At 40.8% G+C, this 11,428-nt stretch overlaps 1 pseudogene; it reads right to left on the bottom strand.

Annotated features, from left to right (window-relative positions):
• Positions 1 to 10,383: 10,383 nt before the first annotated feature.
• On the bottom strand, positions 10,384 to 11,030 carry LOC134372219 (GTP-binding nuclear protein Ran-like; annotated as a pseudogene).
• Positions 11,031 to 11,428: the final 398 nt, after the last annotated feature.

An 11,428-nucleotide genomic window follows, 5' to 3' on the forward strand; every position in this document is an offset into this window, starting at 1 on the left:
CAGGGCCGGTGACAAGGGGGAGCCATCTGAGACATGCATGCTTAACTAGTGGGTGGGGATTGAGGGAGAGGGGGTCGTGAGAGCCAAAGCTTTTATTGGGGACCAGGGCATTACTGAGGTGAATTTTCCAGGGAAAGTTCTAACTGATGGGTTTAGAGCAAGCACGCATGAGGTGTTTTTTGGTTTGTTTGTTTGTTTGTTTCTATATCTATGTGTATATATATATTTTTTTTAATTTTATTTTGTCGATATACATTGTGGTTGATTATTGTTGCCCCTTACCAAAACCTCCCTCCCTCCTCCCTCTCCTCCCTCCCCCAAAACAATGTCCTTTCTATATGCTTGTCGTATCAACTTCAAGTAATTGTATTTGTTATACCTTCTTCCCCCCCCCCCGGTTTATTTGTGTGTGTGTGTGTGTGTGTGTGTGAATTTATATATTAATTTTTAGCTCCCACCAATAAGTGAGAACATGTGGTATTTCTCTTTCTGTGCCTGACTCGTTTCACTTAATATAATTCTCTCAACGTCCATCCATGTTGTTGCAAATGGCAGTATTTCATTCGTTTCTATAGCTGAGTAGTATTCCATTGTGTAGATGTACCACATTCTCCGTATCCACTCATCTGATGATGGACATTTGGGCTGGTTCCAACTCTTGGCTATTGTAAAGAGTGCTGCAATGAACATTGTGGAACAGGTATACCTTCGACTTGATGATTTCCATTCCTCTGGGTATATTCGCAAGAGTGGGATAGCTGGGTCGTATGGTAGATATATCTGCAATTGTTTGAGGAACCTCCATACCATTTTCCATAGAGGCTGCACCATTTTGTAGTCCCACCAACAATGTATGAGAGTTCCTTTTTCTCCGCAACCTCGCCAGCATTTATCATTCATAGTCTTTTGGATTTTAGCCATCCTAACTGGGGTTAGATGGTATCTCAATGTGGTTTTGATTTGCATTTCCCGGATGCTGAGTGATGTTGAGCATTTTTTCATCTGTCTGTTGGCCATTTGTATATCTTCCTTAGAGAAATGCCTACTTAGCTCTTTTGCCCATTTTTTAATTGGGTTGCTTGTTTTTTTCTTGTAAAGTTGTTTGAGTTCCTTATATATTCTGGATATTAATCCTTTGTCAGATGTATATTTTGCAAATATTTTCTCCCACTCTGTTGCTTGTCTTTTAACTCTGTTAATTGTTTCTTTTGCTGTGCAGAAGCTTTTTAGTTTGATATAATCCCTTTTGTTTAATTTTCCTTTGGTTGCCCGTGCTTTGGGGCTCATATTCATGAAGTCTGTGTCCAGTCCTATTTCCTGAAGTGTTTCTCCTATGTTTTCCTTAAGAAGTTTTATTGATTCAGGGTGTATATTTAAATCCTTAATCCATTTTGAGTTGATTTTAGTATATGGTGAGAGGTATGGGTCTAGTATCATTCTCCCGCATATGGATATCCAGTTATCCCAGCACCATTTGCTGAAGAGGCAGTCCCTTCCCCAGTGAATAGGCTTGGTGCTTTTGTCAAAGATCAGATGGCAGTAAGTGTGTGGGTTGATTTCTGGATTCTCTATTCTATTCCATTGATCAGTGTGTCCGTTTTTATGCCAGTACCATACTGTTTTGGTTATTATAGCTTTGTAGTATAGCTTAAAGTCGGGTAGTGTTCTGCCTCCAGCTTTATTTTTTTGGCTCAGCAGTGCTTTGGCTACGCATGGTCTTTTAGTATTCCATATAAATGTCTGGATAGTTCTTTCCATTTCTGAGAAAAATGTCTTTGGAATTTTGATGGGGATTGCTTTGAATTTGTATATCACTTTGGGTAGTATGGACATTTTCACTATGGTGATTCTTCCAATCCAAGAGCATGGGATATCTTTCCATCTTCTTGTATCCTCTCTAATTTCTCTCAGCAGTGGTTTGTAGTTCTCATTATAGAGATTTTTCACCTCCTTGGTTAACTCAATTCCTAAGTATTTTATTTTTTTGGTGGCTATTGTAAAAGGGCAGGCTTTCTTGATTTCTCGTTCTGCATGTTCACTATGGGAGAAAAGAAATGCTACTGATTTTTGTGTGTTGATTTTGTATCCTGCTACTGTGCTGAAATCATTTATCAATTCCAACAGTTTTTTTGTAGAGGTTTTAGGCTGTTCGATATATAGGATCATGTCATCTGCAAACAGGGACAGTTTGACTTCATCTTTTCCAATCTGGATGCCCTTTATTTCCTTCTCTTCTCTGATTGCTCTGGCTAGTACTTCCAACACTATGTTGAATAGGAGTGGTGAGAGTGGGCATCCTTGTCTAGTGCCTGTTCTTAAAGGAAAAGCTTTCAGCTTTTCCCCATTCAGGATGATATTGGCAGTGGGTTTGTCATATATGGCTTTAATTATGTTGAGATACTTTCCCTCTATAACTAACTTATAGAGGGTCTTTGTCATGAATGAGTGCTGAACTTTATCAAATGCTTTTTCAGCATCTATAGAGATGATCATATGGTCCTTGTGTTTGAGTTTATTAATATGGTGTATCACATTTATTGATTTGCGTATGTTGAACCAACCTTGCATCCCTGGGATAAATCCCACTTGATCATGGTGAATAATTTTACGTATGTGTTGCTGTATTCTGCTTGCTAGTATTTTAGTGAGGATTTTTGCATCTATATTCATCAAGGATATCGACCTGTAGTTTTCGTTTTTGGTTATATCTTTACCTGGTGTTGGTATCAGGATGACGTTTGCTTCATAGAATGAGTTTGGGAGATTTGTGTCTGTTTCAATTTTTGGAATAGTTTGTAAAGAATCGGTGTCAATTCCTGTTTGAATGTTTGGTAAAATTCTGCAGTGAATCCATCTGGTCCTGGGCTTTTCTTTGTTGGGAGCCTTCTGATAACAGCTTCAATCTCCTTTATTGTTATCGGTCTGTTCAGATTTTCTACGTCTTCATGCTTCAGTTATGGGAGCTTGTGTGTGTCCAGAAATTTATCCATTTCCTCCAGATTTTCAAATTTGTTGGCGTATAGTTGTTTATAGTAGTCTCGAATGATTCCTTGTATTTCAGATGAATCAGTTGTAATATCGCCTTTTTCATTTCCAATTTTTGTTATTTAAATCTTCTGTCTTCTTCTTTTTTTGTTAGCCATGCTAATGGTTTGTCAATTTTATTTATCTTTTCAACAAACCAACTTTTTGATTCATTAATCTTTTGTATTGTTTTTTGGTTTTCAATTTCATTCAGTTCTGCTCTGATCTTAATGATTTCTTTCCGTCTGCTAACTTTAGGTTTGGATTGTTCTTGTTTTTCTAGTTCTTTAAGGTGAAGTGTTAGGTTGTTCACTTGCCATCTTTCCATTCTTCTGAGGTGAGCATTTAATGCAATATATTTCCCCCTTAATACTGCTTTTACAGTATCCCACCGGTTTTGGTATGATGCATCGTTTTCATTAGTTTCCACAAATTTTTTGATTTCCTGCTTGATTTCTTCTTGCACCCATATGTCATTAGTAGAATGCTGTTTAATTTCCATGTGTTTGTATAGTTTCCAGAGTTTCGTTTGTTATTAATTTCTAGTTTTAATCCATTGTGGTCTGAGAAAATACATGGGATAATTCCAATTTTTTTGAATTTATTGAGACTTGATTTGTGACCTAATATGTGATCTATCCTAGAGAATGATCCATGTGCTGATGAGAAGAATGAATATTCTGAGGTTGTTGGATGGAATGTTCTGTAGATATCTGCCAATTCCAATTGGTCTAGAGTATTGTTTAGATCTTGTGTTTCTCTACTGATTCTTTGCCTAGATGATCTGTCTAATATTGACAGTGGGGTATTCAGGTTCCCTGCTCTTATGGTATTGGTGTCTATTTCCTTCTTTATGTCTAATAGAGCTTGTTTTATAAATCTGGCTGGTCCAACATTGGGTGCATATATATTTATGATTGTTATGTCTTTTTGATGGATCAATCCTTTTATCATTACGTAGTGTCCCTCATTGTCTCTTTTTATGGTTTTTAGTTTAAAGTCTATTTTGTCAGATATAAGAATAGCTACTCCAGCTCGTTTTTCTTTTCTGTTTGCATGGTATATCTTTTTCCATCCTTTCACTCTTAGTCTATGTGAATCTTTATGGGTGAGGTGGGTCTCTTGAAGGCAGCATATAGTTGGGTCCTCCTTTTTAATCCAGTCAGCCAGTCCATGTCTTTTGATAGGGGAATTTAAGCCTTTTACATTAAGAGTTGTTATTGAAAAATGTTGATTTATTCCTAGCATTTTATTGGTTGTTTGGTTGTCTTAGGTGTCTTTTTTTCCTTGCTTTCTGATGCACTGTTTGGTTTCTGTGTTTGTTGGTTCCTTAGGTTGTAGATAGCCTGTTTGTTTGTTTGTTTTCTCTTCATGAATGCCATTTTTATTCTACTAGTGGGTTTTGATTTATCTTGGGATTTTATGGCAGTGGTAGTTATTTTTCAGGAACCAAACCCATTACTCCCTTGAAGATTTCTTGTAAGGGTGGTCGTGTGGTAGTGAACTCCCGCAGTTTTTGTTTGTCTGAGAAATATACTATTTGCCCTTCATTTCAGAAGGATAACCTTGCAGGGTAGATTATTCTTGGCTAGCAATCTTTGTCTTTTAGTATTTTGAATATATCATCCCATTCCTTTCTAGCTTTTAGGGTTTGTGATGAAAAGTCTGATGTTAGCCTGATTGGGGCTCCCTTATGGGTGATTTAACGTTTCTCTCTTGCAGCTTTTAAGATTCTCTCTTTGTCTTTGAGTTTTGCCAATTTGACTATAACATGTCTTGGAGAAGGCCTTTTTGGGTTGAACATGTTTGGAGATCGTTGAGCTTCCTGGATCTGAAGATCTGTGATTTTTCCTATACCTGGGAAGTTTTCTGCCACTATTTTGTTGAATATGTTTTCAATGCAATCTCCATTTTCCTCCCCTTCTGGAATACCCATGACTCGGATATTTGAGCACTTAACGTTGTCTGATATCTCTCTCAGATTTTCTTCAATGTCTTTGATTCTTTTTTCTTTTTTTTGTCTGCTTGTGTTATTTCAAACAGCCCATCTTCAAGTTCAGAGGTTCTCTCTTCAACTTTGACAAGCCTGCTGGTTAAACTCTCCGTTGTGTTTTTTATTTCGCTGAATAACTTCTTCAGTTCGGCAAGTTCTGCTACATTTTTTTTTTCAGGACATCGATTTCCTTGTACATTTCCTCTTTCAGGTCCTGTATACTTTTCCTCATTTCATCATGATGTCTAGCTGAGTTTTCTTGTATCTCATTCAGTTTCCTTAGAATTATCACTCGAAAATCCTTGTCAGTCATTTCAAGGTTTTCTTGTTCTATAGGATCTAGAGTTTGAGATTTACTAACTTTTGGTGGTGTACTTTCTTGATTTTTTGTATTTCTGGTATCTTTTTTTTTTATGTTTATTCATTGTGGCAGGGGGTTTCACAGTCCACCGGTTTGAGACTATTGACTAACTAAGATGTTGCTGTGGTTGCCAATTTGGTATGGCTACCTCCGTGACTGCTCAGGTGGCCTCTAGTGCCTTGTGTGTGTGGTTGCCTCAGGTCTTGGGCCTCTCCGGGGGGCCACCTCTCTGGTCAGCTTGGACTCTGCTCTGCTGGATCATGGGTGGTACCGCAGGGTGTGTGGTCTCTGCTGAGCTTCCACTTCCCGTGCAGGACTTCTCCCTGTTCCGTGCACTCTGGCCCGGACTGCTGGATCACGCAGTGGCGGCCCCACAGGATGTGTGGTTTCTGTCGAGTCTTCACCTCTCTAGCCAGATGTCTCCCCACTCTGTGAGCACTAGGCTGGGCTGCTGGATCTCACAGTGGCAGCCCTGCAGAGTGTGTGTTTTCTGCCGAGTCTCTGCCTCCCTAGCTGGACGTCTCCCCGCTCTGTATGCACTGGGCTGGGCTGGAACGTGTCTTCTGCAACCCTCATCTATCAGCTGGGCCTATCTATCAAGACCCTGCTCGGCACCGCCTCACCCAGGAAGTCTACCAGGTTTCTGCTAGGCGCAGATGACCGGTCGCTCTGGGTGCCTTTGTAGCACTGTGTAGATCTTTCTCGGGACTTATCACCTTCCTCCTGGTATGGCGGTTATTTGTGTACTTGTCTTATCTCACACATCAGAGCGTGAGCTCCTCGGGGGAGGAGCCCACAGCACATAGTTCATGTTTGAATCCCCCCGGCGTGGACCGACTCCAGTGCCCGCCCGCAGTCAGCTCTCCGGCAGGTTCAAGCGAACTTGGGAACACTTCGACCACACTATTCCTAACCAGAGATCGGTTAGGCATTTTTCTGAACTGGTGGCTGCAGAGATGGTATCTGCCTCCTGGTAACAGGAAGTTTACCAGGGGCTGGAGCCCAGGGTGCGGTGGAGTGACAGTTAGCCCAGCCTGTACTTTCTTGCCCTCCTGTCACTGGCCAGGGATGCCCCATGCCACCAGCCCCGCCAGAGAACCGCAGAGGCAGTGGGAGGGGAGGTGGGCCTGCAGGCTCCAGGAAGCCCCACACCGGGGCAAGCAAGTGGGAAGGCTCCGTGAGGAGCCAAGCCAGGTGAGGAGGACAGGCCCGGCCAAGCTGGGCCAGAGCCACCACCACCTGAGAAAATGGAGGCAGCCCCGAGGATGGTGAGTGGCCTAGTGGGGCAGGCAGATGCCGGGCAGGCAGATGCCGGGCAGGCGTCTGCCCCCTGAGCAGGGCCGGGCCAGGGGTCACTCACAGGGCTGGGCCAGGCCGGGCGGCTCTCTCTCTGCCTCTGCGTCATCGCCATCCCCGTCCTCAGCCGCCGCCGCCTCTGGCATGCGTGAGTTTTATGGAGGCACTCTGTGACTGAGAAATTGTCACTGTGGCATGTCTGCACAGTTCATGTGAGGTGTGAGGATTAGTGGGGTGAGTCAAGTAAGTTGGATCTAGCTGCTCCATAGAGAGGTGGTCACCAAGAGGTGTAGGTATAAAGCAGATTCTGTACCAAACAAACATCTTGAGGAACTGTGAGGAGATGGAGAACTGCAAACTGTACCAAGGGTGACAACGCACTTCTCTAGTGTGAGAAAGTTGAACTTATATTCAGAATGGATGCTGAGGTAACATAAAATTATAGGAATTCCCCACAATGACTTATTAATTTTGTTTTAACTTGAATTTCCCTAACCTCTAGTGTGAAAATGGTATTTTTTCTATATGTTCATTGGCCGTTTGCTTTTCCTGCTTTGTGAATTGTCATATATGAGGGTACTTCAAGAAGTTCATGGAAAAATTAGTATTATCTTTTAATTCTATTTTTCCATGAACTTTTTGAAGTATCCTTTTACTCTGCCTACTTTCCTCCTCAATTGTTTACCTTTCCTTATTCACTTGTAGAATATCTTTGCACAATAGGACCATTAACCTCTGGTCTTATGAAAGTTTTATCCCAATCTGTTATCTGTATTCTGTGCTGTTAAAAACAATGCTTCAATGAATAATTTGTACAAATATCATTTTATGTGTGTGTGATCTATCAGTCAGACAAATTCCTTAGAGTGCCTTTATTTTTAAAAAATTTTATTTAGAGTGTCTTTAAATATTACATCTCCTTCTGCAAATGTTGAAGAGCAGGTTTATATCTTCAGTTCAGAACTTTCTCATAAGCACCAACTCACTAAGCAACTATTTACTTAAAATATCCACGTGGATATCTCAAACCCGTTATATCCTAAATTGGCCTCCAGTCTTTCCAATGCATAAATTGTATCCTCTCTCTCCAGTTGGGTAAGCCAAAAACTTAGAATTTATCCTTGATTTCCCCATTTCACTTACTTCCCACTCACATAGCCCAACAGCAATTCCCATGGGTTCCTCCTCCCAACCCAGCTCTCTTTTCTGAACACTTCTCCCTGTGCTTTCTCATCTTCAATAAATCTTTTAACTCCATGCCCATCTACAGCTCTTTATACAAATAATTTCATGGCCATCAATCAAACTTATATTATCTTTCACCTGGGCCAATGTAGTTATAAAAAAGCAGATGCTGAACAGCAATAGTTTATGGCTCTAATACTTATATAAATTAAAAATTTAAACATTACACTTCAGTAATTCTTTCTATACTTTTAATGTGGAATTCTTAAATCTATAATTGTAAAATTTCAAAAGAGTCATCAAGTTTATATGGCTCTGTAAAATACATTATAATTTTTAAATTGTAGTAGGTGACATTTTTACATTTCAAACTTTTTAGAAATGTATATATGAATATACATTCATAAGCCTCACTTCTATTCATATTCCTATACACCCAGGCCTACTGACCTCATTAGATGATTTTGTACATTTCTGACTTTTTTTTTTTTACAGCTGGCCAGTACAGGGATTGAACCCTGGACCTTAATGTTATCAGCAGCATGCTTTGACCAACTGAACTAAATGGCCAGCCCTATACTGTACATTTTTGTACATTGTTCTGGTGTTTCTTTATTTACTTACAGTCACTATACAAACATATATGCAAATAAACATAATATTTTTAAAGCAACTGCTCACAGAAAGCCCATGCTATTTGTTTTTTTTGAAGATGACCAGTAAGGGGATCTCAACCCCTGGTTTGGTGTTGTCAGCACCACGCTCAGCCAGTGAGCGAACCGGCCATCCCTATATAGGATCCAGACCCGTGGCCTTGGTGTTATTAGCACCGCACTCTCCCGAGTGAGCCACGGGCCGGCCCAGCCCATGCTATTTGGCACTGTTCTAAATGTACCACAGATTTCAGTTCATTTTAATCCTTACAACTACCCTATGACATATGTTTGTTCTTATTCCCAATTTACAAATTAGGAAACTGAGGCACAGAGAGGTTCATCAACCAGTAAGGCTGAACCATTGCTCTTTTTTTTTTTTTCCTTAAAAGATGACTGGTAAGGAGATCTTAACCCTTGATTTAGTGTTGTCAGCCAAATGCTCCCCAAGTGAGCCACGGGCCAGCCCACAAATAGATTTTTTAAGTAAACATTCTTTTAAAATGTTTTTAGGTTTAGAGAGAAGATGCAAAGAAAGTATGAGGAGTTCCCATATACACCCTACTATATACCCTAATAATAGTTTTTCCTGTTATTAACACTTTACATTAGTATGGTATAATTGTCACAAATAATGAACCAATACTGATACATTATTAGTAATGTATGTTGTAATGTAAAGTTGTCTTCTGGTCAACTTGGAGCTGCAAACTTGCCATGAGATACACACTATCCAGACCCTGGTACCGGTGTCCAGGTCCCACTGCTCTCTGCTCAGAAATAAAAGACTTGTCAGTTGCAAATGTTGTAGCGAGGCAGGAACTTTATTATCAGGTATCTGAGGAGACAGACTAGAACTGTCTCCCTGCTTTAGGGTGTCAGGGAAGTTTTAAAGAGGAGCTGAGGGAATGGAACATGGGAAATGAAAAGCAGGAGGAAAGGGGATGTGCAAGGGGCCAGATGCAGTCTTGCCAAGATTTGTCCAGTTTCTGCTTCTGTCCTTGTTATCTCATCGTCCTGGTGGAGGGTGGAATTAGCAAAGGTTTATTGATGTCTTCCTCGGTTTCCCTTAGAGAGTACGTGTAAGTCTGCAGCTCCAGGCTGGCTGGAAAACAACTTTACATTCGTGTAAATAATGTCATCTTGCCCCGCAACCAAGGTTCGAAACGTCAAATAACCATTGGAAAAGAGGGAACTCAGATAAATCCATGCTAAGAAAAAAAAAATGTGTTTTAAGTTGATCTTTTAAAGCCTATGTGGTTTTAGGTCCCAAAATGGCTTCATTCCAGCTCACTCCAACAAAACCAAAGAAGACATCAATAAAGCTATTCTGATTCCACCCCAAAGCAAATCAAAATCCTGCAGGACCCTGGGATGATGTCCAGGACGAGAATAGAAGGCAGGCGGACCCTTGGCAAGAATTTGCACCTAGCCCATTAGGCGTCCCTCTCCACTTTTCTTTCTTTCTTTCTCTCTCTCTCTTTTTTTTAAAGATATTTGAAATACAACTTTAATCTGATTCTAAATGAAAAGGAATGGGAATGACAGTAACAGACAAGATTTCACCACTGACTATCGTGATGTGATTATAGCAGTCTTCTATTGAAACTCGAGAAATCAACTGCATTCCAAAACAGCCAAATATGCAGGTCCAAACAATGAAGGTAGTTTTTTAACTGCCACATACATTCCAAAGCTCATTCATCTCCTTCACCATCCCACAGATGAAGCACATGTTCTGCTTAGCTAGATAATAAAGTGTCAGACACGCTGGACTGCTGACATCACAGGACAGCTGTCTGTAAAACTAGACTTCTGACATTGGGCTCCAGCTTCTCTCTCACTTCTGACATTGGGCTCCAGCTTCTCTCTCACAGGTCGTCATCCTCATCTGGGAGAGCAGTTGTCTGAGCAACCTCTAAATCATGCTCATACTGTGTTACCAAAGCTGGGTCCATGACAACCTCCGGTGGGGCAAGAGCAGGCATGACAACAGACTCCAAGTTGGGGTCTCCAATGAGCTTCTGTGCAAGCCAGAGGAAGGACTTTTCCAAGTTGTAGTTACTTTTGGCAGAAATGTCATAGCACAGCAGATTCTTCTTTCAGTGGAAGACAATAGATATTGCCTTTGCTTTCCTGTCCTTAATATCCACCAGTTGCCATACAACACAATGGGGATGTTTTCACATACTCATACGAAGTCTCTATGCCAGTTAGGCACATTCTTGTAAGTAACTCTTGATGTTACATCAAACATTATAATGGCACACTGGGCTTGGATATAATAACCATCTCTTAGTCCAACAAATTTCTCCTGGCCAGCTATATCCCATACTTTAAGCTTAATAGGACCTCTGTTGGTATGGAACATGAGAGGATGGACCTCAACACCCAAGGTGGTTACATACTTCTCAAATTCACTGATCAGGTGATGTTTCACAAATGCAGTTTTTCCAGTACCACCAGCACCAACCAATACAAGCTTGAACTGGACCTGGGGCTCTCCCTGGGCATCCATCATGGTGTTCCTTCCAGAAGTATCTCCACACCCACCTGACTGAGCCCCTCCCTCTACTTTTCACTTTCCACATTCCATTACCTTAATCCCCTCTTTAAAAACCCCTCAGATCCCTACACCAGCCAGCCACCAAAAATTTTTTTGTAAAATGAGAATAGAAAAATAAAAACATCTCAGTAAATCTGAGTCTTTGAGATGGTTTTAGTCTGGTCATTCACCTTTAGGTTTCCCAGACAGAGGGGTTACCTTAATATTTCTCACCAGATCACCTGTATTCCTGAATAAAACTGACTTCCACCAACAATTTGACTTTTAAGTTGTTTCTTTTTTATTTGGGGCAGGCGGCAAGACTTTGGTTTGGTTACAAGATTTTGATGATCCAAGCCAGGAGCTGAATG

This window comes from Cynocephalus volans, chromosome 3, assembly GCF_027409185.1.
Source record: "Cynocephalus volans isolate mCynVol1 chromosome 3, mCynVol1.pri, whole genome shotgun sequence".
Lineage (NCBI taxonomy): Eukaryota > Metazoa > Chordata > Mammalia > Dermoptera > Cynocephalidae > Cynocephalus > Cynocephalus volans.